Source organism: Triticum aestivum, chromosome 5B (assembly GCF_018294505.1).
Source record: "Triticum aestivum cultivar Chinese Spring chromosome 5B, IWGSC CS RefSeq v2.1, whole genome shotgun sequence".
Taxonomy (NCBI): Eukaryota; Viridiplantae; Streptophyta; class Magnoliopsida; order Poales; family Poaceae; genus Triticum; species Triticum aestivum.
Genome location: NC_057807.1, coordinates 94,508,409 through 94,520,073, shown reverse-complemented (window position 1 = coordinate 94,520,073; position 11,665 = coordinate 94,508,409).

Below are 11,665 nucleotides of genomic sequence, written 5' to 3'. Positions count from 1 at the left end.
GCGCACATACATCTCTCAGCATTTTCCTTGCAGGATCTCTTTTGCGGATAATAGGACTTGCGCGAGGAAATCAGCCTGGACGCGCAAAAGGGGGAATCTTTGAGCATTTCCCCCGAAGACAATCCGGACATACTTCGGATTCATACACAGAGTACGCCGTCATACCTCCTTTTTACAACATGAACAGTACCAATACGCATAAACGTATTACTTGAATACAACATGTAGAGTTATATGACACTTATCCGCTATGATCTACCATTGACATTTTCAGTCATAAAAGGCATCTGAATATCGTGTTATGCCTTAACACACCAAGGGGCTTCATTATACCCGAACCATGGCAACAAAGTCCGACCACCTTCTCGGTCGCTCGGCATCCTGAACTTATATCATTATATGCATCAGCTCTGAATCATGTCTTGGGTCATTAGTTGGGTTTGCCTGACTCCCATGTTTTGGTACCTTACGTTCCGCAATATCGGCTAAGGTAGCGCTGGGAGAACTACTGCGATTGTGTCCCGGTTCTTCCGGACGAGCACCTCAGTAGAGAAAGCTGAAAACTGACTGTCATGATAAGGCAAGAGCTGGTCAGCTGTTTGAGAGGTTGTAAAATCTTTAAGGATTTATTCCGCATAATGCCATCATAAATGTAGAGTGCGACGGATCGGTCTACCGATCAGGTGCTATTAGAGTCCCTCGTGCGGTCTTCCGAATACCAGGGGCTGCGCCTACCATACTTGAATTCCTATGGCTAAGTGAGAGTGATAAAGCCCTATAGTCTGATTGCCTGGTTCGCTGTGCTGAATACCTCCTTTATGGACCCAAGAATGGGGTAAAGAGTGTTCAGGTGTATCCCGAACACCCCTGTATTTCCTACATGTGGGCAGAAGCCGACGACTGGCTAACTCTCAAGACTAACATATAAAACGGCCGCACAGGAGGAAAAACTTTCATATAATAGGCAAATACATAAATAAAGGTGACTTTGTTCCGCCTTACAAAGGACAACATGATTGCCTTCATGGAAATACATTTTCTTTGATACATTGGTCCGCCACAAGCCGAGCTCCTTTCAGGACACCATCGTAATATAGTTCGGGCTTGTGGTGCTCCTTCCCCTCGGGAGGTCCCTCGGTCATCAGCTTTTTAGCATCCAGCTTTCCCCAGTGCACTTTCGCGTGGGCAAATGCCATTCATGCACCTTCTATACAAACCGACCACTTAATGATATCCAACCGAGGACAGGCGCTCACAATTCGCTTCACAAGCCCAAAGTAACTGCTCAGAATAGGCTCGGCAGGCCATAGCCGGACAATCAGATCCTTCATGGCTAGTTCGGCCTCCTAGTGCAATTCGACCAGCTGCTTCAGCTGATCGAGGAATCGCACCGGATAATTCGGCACCAAATACTGCGACCAAAAAAGCTTTTCCGCAGTCTTCTTCTCCTCAGTTGGATAGAATTGTGCAGCATCAGATATACTGCACAGAAGATCCGCAAACGCCCCTGGAGAAATCAGAAGTCAATTGGTCACCTCGAATTTTTTCTGCTACGACATCAATAAATGCTCTAAATAGGAAAATGCCTTACCAGCCGCAATTTTCCTTGCCTCCTGAATGTCCTTCAGAGCACCTTGGGCTTCCTCCCGAGCATTAGTTGCGGCTTGGAGAGCTTGGGTGACTTGCTCCAAAGTCTCGCTTTTCTGCACGGCCTCCCGAAGCTCTCGTTCAGCTTCAATGACCCTGGCCTTGTGCTTCTCACGAAGGGCCTGTTCCGCAGCTGCCTTCTTTTTGGCTAAGGCTACAACCTTCTTCAATGCCTCAATTTCGGCATTCGCCCCTAGAGCATGCAATATACATACTTTCATTAGGCACACCTACTTCATTGTGCTAAACTTAACAAGGTTTCGACATACCTTGGTGGTCCTCCAACTGCTTCTTCACCTGGCCAAGTTCTTCATCGGCTCGCTCCAGACTCTACTTCATTCCGGACACTTTCGCAGTATGAGAGGCGGCAGTCACATGTTTATAAATGAAGAAATATATGTCATGCGCTGAGTCTCCTGTGAGAGGGGGTTAGATCCCCTGTCCGGTTCTTTCTTTCACCGGACAGTGTATCAGGGGCTACTATCTATACTATGACAAATCTTCTACAAACTCCTAAAAACTTACCTCCAAACCTTTTATAAGGCTGATGCAGGATTCATTCAGCCCACTTTCAGCGGCCTGAACCTTCTCAATCACCACCGCCATAAGGGCGCGATGTTCATCAACGATGGAAGCGCTCTTTAGCGCTGTCAATAAGCTGCCCTGCACCTCTGGTTGGGCAGAGGTCGTCGGTGGAGCAGGATCACCTCCTCTATTCAAGGGGAGCTGCCCGCCTGAACCCAGAGCCTCAAAGGTCTCTAGGATTGTGTTCGGCTGTGGTCCGAATCCAAGATCGCCCCCGCCATCGACACTCAGTGGAGCCACCGCTCCCGTGTATCCGGCCCCTGAGGTACGCCCCTCCTGGTTTAGCTCCTTTTGGGACGACACCTCGGTATCATGCCCGAGCTTCGGGGAAGGGGCCCTCGGAGGTGTCCCGCTCTTAAAGGCATCTGAGCTCAACGAATCCTCCGATGAGGACTGTTTGGCGCGAGACCTGGCCGGGCTGCAAAAAGTATGGCATCAATTAATTTATTTGTGCCGTGGTAATCCTGGAAGCACAGACATGTTCGGATTTTGTGAACTCATGAGTTTTCTAGGGGCTGGGCCCTGGGATCCCACTCCGGGCTGCTGTCGGTAGCCGTAGTGGACGCCTCTGGCAAGGGAGTTTTTCCCCTCTTTGGCAATTCGGCCTCCAGAGATGAGGAGGCCATCCTTTTCTTTCCTCCCCCTGTGGGGGATTTATCTTCCTCCTCCTCTTCCTCTTCAGAGGAGAGAGGGGTATTGGAGTCTTCGGATTTTCTATCCGAAGCCCCACGACGATGCAGGCCGCCCTTGGTCTCCTTGGCCTCTTTATGGGCCTCTTTCTTTGGCGCCTTGTAAGGCACCGGGACCAGCATCTTCGTCAGAAGTGGTCCGGCTGGTTCTTCTGGCAGCGGGGCCGGACAGTGTATCCACCCCGCCTTCTTCGTCCATCCCTAAGATGATTGTGGGAAGCGCGTTAGGGCATCTTTCCTGGGATATAACAATGAAACATATGGATGGACAAAATATAATGACTACATACCAGACTTGCGGGGCGGGACAGTTGGTACCCGCGGTCCGCGGCGGAGTCCGGCCACGGTTTGCCGGACTTAAAAAGAACCTTCCAGATGTCCTTGTGTGAGGAGCCGTAAAGTTCCCGCAGGATCTGGTGCTCGGCCGAGTCGTACTCCCGCAAACTACAGGCTCGGTGCTGACAGGGAAGAACCAGGCAGACCAACATCACCTGGACTACATCAAAAAGCTTGATGGCCTTGTCTTCCATACGTTTGACACGTGTCTGGATTACCGACAGCTCATCAGATGAAGACCAGTTCAAGCCCTTCTCGGGCCAGGACGTAAGCCACAAAGGGGCTCCGGATCGGAACTCGGGAGCTGCGGCCCACTTTTTGCCGTGTGACTCAGTGATATAGAACCACTGTTGCTGCCACTCCTTGACAGAATCATTGAAAGTACCTGTCGGCCATGTGACCTTGGGCATCCTGCTCACCATGGCACCTCCGCACTTGGCGTGCTCGCCATTCACCACCTTGGACTTCACATTGAAGATCTTCAGCCATAAGCCAAAGTGTGGCGCGATGCGGAGAAAGGCCTCGCACACGACAATAAACATCGAGATATTGAGGAAGGAATTGGGGGATAGATCGTGGAAATCGATCCCGTAATAATACATGACACCGCGAACAAATGGGTGAAGGGGAAACCCGAGCCTGTGGACAAAATGAGGGAGGAACATGACCCTCTCATGGGACTCCGGTGTAGGGACAATCTGTCCCACTGCCGAAAGGCGGTGGGCGATTTTCTGGGCCAGGTACCCAGCCTCCCGAAGCTTTTTGATATCCTTCTCCTGGACAGTAGAGGCCATCCACTTGCCTCCTGCTCCGGATCCGGATATTTTCGGAAGAACCTTCGTTGGTGGAGAAGATGAACGCTCGGGCGTTAGGGCTCAAGCGAAAGAGAATAGATGAGCAGAAGGAGAAGGCGTGGGTAAAAAGGAAGAGGCCTTTCCTCTTTATAGAGGCAATGAAACTCTGCACCTCCCCGCTTGCCTAATAAAACCTGCTCGTTCCCCACTCACTGCGTCTGGTGGTGGGGTTGGGTTACCCACACCCGTATTGATGAGAATCCCGCGATAAGGGGGACACGATCTCTGCTTTGACAAGACATGCCAAAGAAACCTCCCCGCAATGTGTGCGGTGCTGGTTATAAAAAATGGTTTGCATAAAAGCAGGGCCGTGGCGTGATGTCACACTATGAAGAGTTGTCAGCAGATTAGATTTGTGGATTATTATTCTCTCTGCGTTGGTATGTGAAATTTGTCTTGCAGAGCCGAACACGGTCCTTGTGTTCGGAATTTATCTTGGAGTATTCGGAGATGGAACCCGCCTTGCAATGCCGAAGACAATCTGCACGCCGGACTCATCGTCATTGAAGCCTGGTTCAGGGGCTACTGAGGGATTCCTGGATAAGGGGGTATCCGGACAGCCGGACTATGTACTTTGGCTGGACTGTTGGACTATGAAGATACAAGATTGAAGAGTTCATCCCGTATCCGGACGGGACTCTCCTTTGCGTGGAAGGCAAGCTTGGCGATTCAGATGTAGATCTCCTTCTCTATAACCGACTCTGTGTAACCCTAGCCCCCTCCGGTGTCTATATAAACCAGAGGGTTTAGTCCGTAGGACAAGAACAACAATCATACCATAGGCTAGCTTCTAGGGTTGAGCCTCTACGATCTCGTGGTAGATCAACTCTTGTAATACTCATATCATCAAGATCAATCAAGCAGGAAGTAGGGTATTACCTCCATCAAGAGGGCCCGAACCTGGGTAAAACATCGTGTCCCCAGTCTCCTGTTACCATTAGCCTTAGACGCATAATTCGGGACCCCCTACCCGAGATCCGCCGGTTTTGACACCAATAGCCACCCCCGCAATCACTGACTGGTGGCCCCCAGTGGACCCGCTGACCCCCATTGACTAGTTTGACCAGTCAACGGTGCTGACTAGGCAACCCCAGTCACTGACATGTGGCCCCGTGTTTAATTAAACTAATTTAATTTAAACTATTTTGCTAATTAGTTTAGTCGCTGACAGATGGGGCCCTGCTTCTAATTAACCTAATTAGTTGAATTTAACTCTCTGGTTAACCCACTGTGTATGACATGTGGGACCCAGCTGTCAGGTTTGACCTGAGTTAGCTACGTTGAATGCTGACCTCATGTTGATGTCATGCTGATGCAATAAACTCTTTTCTGAATTAGGTTAAATATGTTTTTCAGAATATATTTAAAACTTTGAAAAATCATATAAAATAATCCGTAACTCGGATGAAGATGTTTTATATATGAAAGTTGCTCGGAAAAATCCAATGAATCTGAATATTCAATCCGTTCATCTGTCACATGACTCTAGCATGGTGAACATGGAACTGTCCCCTCTTTTCATCTGTCCGGAAAATGCCAAACACCACGTTCAAGGTATACTAAGAAAATCTTCAGTGAGTATTTTAATTTGTTCAAGTTTCAGAAAATTGTTCAGTTTTCAAAATTTATTCACAATTTTAGAAAATTTTCACGATTTAAAATGAATATTCAATTTTTTTTACGATTTCCAAACATTTGGTCGCATTATTAAAAATCAATTTTTTGGCCAAAATATGTTGAAAAACCTCGGACCTTCCGATTTTCAGATTTTACTCCATATAGTGCTCCATAACAGCCATACTCAGCCCCTAGCTCAGCTCGCTATCACTGCTACTAAGCATCCTAGTTTCGGAGTTTGACTCCCAGCCGTAGCGCTTTTATTTTTGCGATTCGCTCGGCGCTTGGGAACTTGGCTGGCCCATTTGCACGCCACCATAGCGAAAGCAGCTCGTTTTGACGCTAATAAGCGTCCAACATGAGCTCTCCTCCTATAAGCAAATCCTAAACGGCGCTCATAGCGCCCGTTATAGTGTTAACTAGATCATTGATGGCGCGCGTTGCTGCGCCCATCATTTTGAATATAAAGTGGTAAGAATTTGTGTAAATATACGAACATGAAAGCTAAGTTTACTATTGGTTAGTCATCCAAGAGGAGATTTTTACAATAAAATGAAGATGTTGAAAAACTAAGGATATTTCAAATGCGTCACTTTGATGTAAATGGCAGCAAAAAGTCGACATGCTATAATGACACCATCCAAATCATTGCTGAGTATGGCAGTACCAAATAGCAACGGAACAAAGGGAGCAATTAACTAAAATGTTCCATATGCGAAAATACAATCGAATAGCTCCCGTTCATATTTGAAGTTGCTGCAAGGGTAGAATTCACAAAGCTGGTATCTATCCAGAATAAAAGACCGATGTACAAAAACTGGTAGGAGATTCGATTAAATGAGCATCTACACCACGGTCAGTATAACACCTGTGACACATGTTGAACATTGAAGCACACGTCACACATGTTGAACATTGAAGCGAGGATTGGTAAAATTATCAACCATGCTAAGTGCAGACATAGCTTTGCTTCATGGGTTTTCAACAACATAATATCCTTGTAAATGTAGAATCAAGTAAAACCTCAGTTTAGATTTTAGATCCAAATAATAGGTCTTGACATTAAGTTTAAAAGGGCGCCTAGTCTAGTATGTTTAACGTTGGCTGCTAGCTTTTCTTTCTTCAACTTCCCCCCTGCTCCTCATGCTTGCATCTTGCTCTGGGACTTGGAGAAATGTGTCATGTGCCGAGATCACATCAATCACACGTTCTAGCCATGGAACAATGTAAGCGATAGCTAGTGCTATTATGTTTTTTTATAATCTTTGTATATATATGGAGGGATGGTGGTGCAGTGGTTCAATTGGAGTAAACCATTCTGGAGCTGTTTCCAAAAAACCTTGTAGGAAAGAGAAGCTCATGAGAAAGTTGGATACTTTGCATTTTGCAGTTTTGCACTACCCAACGACCACAAATGGATGAAGTACAACAAGAATACACACATCTTATAATCCGCCTTAGCATATCAGAAAGCTACACATCTTTAACCCACATGTCTCTAATGATTCTTTGTGGTCTTTCATTCTTCCCATCCAAATCTACCAAATGGGATGTGTAGTGTAACAAATATACTAACGTTAACATGTGGAAATGGTGGATCTTTATAAGTTTTTTACTCACAAGTTGTTGTTCATCTGCCTAAATTGACTCATAAACATTAAACTGTCAAGAATAACAAGGCAAACCTTGAGAGAGAGAGAGAGAGAGAGTAAATTTTTATCAATAAACCGCTATACTAAATTGGATATGTTTTCTCGAAGAGTGTGGCAACCCTTTGCAGCTCCTCTTGTTATTTTGCAGCATGACATCATCCACGACTTCTTAAGAATGATACTACAGATTACAAAAGGATTAGTTGAAAAAATGGAAAAGAACTCATATAGTAGCGAGGTGAATGCAAGTACACAAATGTACGTATAAATGATTCACATATAGGGTTCAATGAAAGCTGAATTTCAAAATCGGAGATGCTTATTTCTGCAAGTATGGTGAATATCTAAAACCTATAACATCTTACCCTATAGACGAAGAAGCTATCGAGACATTCATGTTGAGTATATATGTGTTGCGTGTATTATGTATATTGTGGCCCACCTCCTAGTTGTGTATAGTTGAGTTTGAGGCCTACCTGTACTTATATATACGTGCACCGGCACCCAATCAATCCAACCAATATTGCACTGCCAAATTATCTCTCTACATGGTATCATCCTTCCCATTCCTGCCCTAGGGTCAGCCGCCGCCGCCGCACTCCACCACCACCGCACCCTGCCGACGCCGCGCTCTTTCCCAGACGGGCCGTCGCTGTCCCTTGCGGCCCCATTTCTGCCATCTCCCTGTCGCGCCATCCGCTGCAGGCGCCGCCGCGCCTCTCCTCAGCCGCGCCGTCGCTACCCACCCACCGCGCCGCCCTCTCCCACTCATCACCACAACCACCCCTCCCATGCAGTCGCACCTCGCAGCTGCCGCTTCTACCGCCGCTGCTGCTCACCTTCCTCTTTCTCCCCGAAACCCTAACCCTAGCCGCGCCATGGACTCCCCGGGATCCTCCACCACCCGTTCGTCAAACCCCATCGCGGCCCCGATCCCTCCGCCACCATCATCCATGACCTCAACATCGAGGCCCGGATCCCCATCCGCCTCGACAGCTCCATCATGTCATACTACGCGTGGAAGACCTACTTCAACCTCGTCTTCCGCGAGTACTATCTCACCGAGCACATCGACGGCTCCGTGGACGGTGACTACATGAAGGGTGATCCGGAGTGGTCCGCCATTGAGGCTACACTCAATCGATGGTTTTACCAAACTGTCTCGAAGGACATCTTCAACACGGTTATCCGAGGACGACGACGCCTACGCCGTGTGGACCAAGATCAATGCGCTCTTCACCGACAACAAACTTTAGCGCCTTGTTTTCTTGCAACAAGAGTTATTCGGCTATCACCAGGACATGTCCACCATCGATGAGCACTGCATGAGGCTCAAGATGCTCGCCAATGAGCTTCATGACATCGGTGCCAAGGTCTTCGATGACCTCATGCTGAGCACCCTCACCACCGGCCTCAACGAGGACTTCGGCAACACGTCATCCAACCTAACCTTGCTGCCGCAGCCCACCTTCCAGCGTGTTGTCGCGTACCTCAAGCTTGAGCAGCACCGGATGAAAAAGGTGAAGCAGCGGGTCCAGCACACCGCCCTCGCCTCCGGCACCACCCGCGGTGGCCCAGCTCCACAGGTCACGCCACACCCTCCCGCGCACCCGGGTACTACCCGCTACCGCCCGCGCCCCCCGTGCCTCCCCAGCAGCCGCGCTGCCAGCATCCCCCTCCGCCATGGGCAGCCGGGCAGAACCCGTGGACGGGCGTCGTGCATGCCTATCATATGCCCGTCCCATGGGCTCCCGCGCCGGGTCTCCTCGGTCCTCGTCCGGCGGGCCACCAGGTGTTCCTCGGCACGTCCTACCAGCCGGCTGGTGCCGGCTACGGCGCTCCTTGATACGTCTCCAACATATCTATAATTTTTTATTGTTCCATGCTATTATATTACCCATTTTGGATGTTTATGGGCTTTACTCTACACTTTTATATCATTTTTGGGACTAAGAGCAACTCTAGCAGACCCCACATCCGCCCCAACCCGCAAAATAACCGCCAAAATGCGAGTACGGGCCGGAAAGTCTGCCCGACCAGACCCCGCATCCCGCCTCGACCCGCAAAATTTTTTAGGGGGCGCGACAAATTTCCGGCCCCAACCCAAGAAAACGCGGGTTTCCCCCTCGCGGCTGCGGTGCCCTGCATCACAGAGAAGCAGTTGGCGGGAGGGACATTTCAGCCCGCGCTCATTTCCCCCTTCCTTCCGCCGCCACCCGCCCTTGCTTCCGCCCGCCCGTCGCTGGTGATTCCGGCCATATCTGCAGGCGGGATCGCTCCGCGGGGTGATGTCTACTACACAACCTTCTTCTTGTAGACGTTGTTGGGCCTGCAAGTGCACAGGTTTGTAGGAAAGTAGCAAATTTCCCTCAAGTGGATGACCTAAGGTTTATCAATCCGTAGGAGGCGTAGGATGAAGATGGTCTCTCTCAAACAACCCTGCAACCAAATAACAGAGAGTCTCTTGTGTCCCCAACACACCCAATACAATGGTAAATTGTATAGGTGCACTAGTTCGGTGAAGAGATGGTGATACAAGTGCAATATGGATAGTAGATAAAGGTATTTGTAATCTGAAATAATAAAAACAGCAAGGTAACTAATGATAAAAGTGAGCGTAAACGGTATTGCAATGATAGGAAACAAGGCCTAGGGTTCATACTTTCGCTAGTGCAAGTTTTCTCAACAATAATAACATAGATAAATCATATAACAAGCCCTCAACATGGAACAAAGAGTCACTCCAAAGCCACTAATAGCGGAGAACAAACGTAGAGATTATGGTAGGGTACGAAACCACCTCAAAGTTATTCTTTCGGATCGATCTATAAAAGAGTTCATACTAGAATAACACCTTAAGACACAAATCAACCAAAACCCTAATGTCACCTAGATACTCCATTGTCACCTCAAGTATCCGTGGGCATGATTATATGATATGGATCACACAATCTCAGATTCATCTATTCAACCAACACAAAGTACTTCAAAGAGTGCCCCAAAGTCTCTACCATAGAGTCAAGAATGTGTGCCAACCCCTATGCATAGGTTCATGGGTGGAACCCGCAAGTTGGTCACCAAAACATACATCAAGAGGCACATGATATCCCATTGTCACCACAGATAAGCACGGCAAGACATACATCAAGTGTTCTCATAAAAGACTCAATCCGATAAGATAACTTCAAAGGGGAAACTCAATTCATCACAAGAGATTAGAGGGGGAGAAACATCATAAGATCCAACTACAATAGCAAAGCTCGGGATACATCAAGATCGTGCCATAGAGGGAGCACGAGAGAGAACACGAGAGAGAGAGAGAGAGAGAGAGAGAGAGATCAAACACATAGCTACTGGTACATACCCTCAGCCTCGAGGGTGAACTACTCCCTCCTTGTCATGGAGAGTGCCGGGATGATGAGGATGGTCACCGGTGAAGGATCCCCCCTCTGGCAAGGTGCCGGGAAGGGCTCCCGAGAGGTTTTTGGTGGCTACAGAGGCTTGCGGCGGCGGAACTCCCGATCTATCTTGATATTAGATGGTTTTAGGGTACGTAGGCATATACAGGCAAAATAAGTCGGTCGGGAGGTGCTCGAGGGGCCCACGAGATAGGCGGGTGCGCCTATAGGGGGGGGGCACCCTCCTATCTCGTGGAGTCCTCGGGTATCTTCTGACTTGAACTCCACGTCTCCAGGATGATATTCTTCCAAAAAATCATGTTGCCGAAGGTTTCATTCCGTTTGGACTCCGTTTGATATTCCTTTTCTTCGAAATACTGAAATAGGCAATAAAACAACAATATGGGCTGGGCCTCCGGTTAATAGGTTAGTCCCAAAAGTAATATAAAAGTGTATAATAAAGCCCATAATCATTCAAAACAGGTAGCATAATAGCATGGAACAATAAAAAATTATAGATACGTTGGAGACGTATCAAGCATCCCCAAGCTTAATTCCCGCTCGTCCTCGAGTAGGTAAATGATAAAAACAGAATTTTTGATGTGGAATGCTACCTAGCATGATTCTCAATGTAATTTATCTTTATTGTGGCATGAATGTTCAGATCCAAATGATTCAAAATAAAAGTTCATATTGATAAAAGAAATAGTAACACTTCAAGCATACTAATCAAAGTAATCATGTCTTCTCAAAATAGCATGGCCAAAGAAAGTTATCACTACAAAATCATATAGTCTAGCTATTGCTCTATCTTCATCACACAAAGTATTTAATCATGCACAACCCCGATGACTAGCCAAGCAATTGTTTCATACTTTAATAATCTC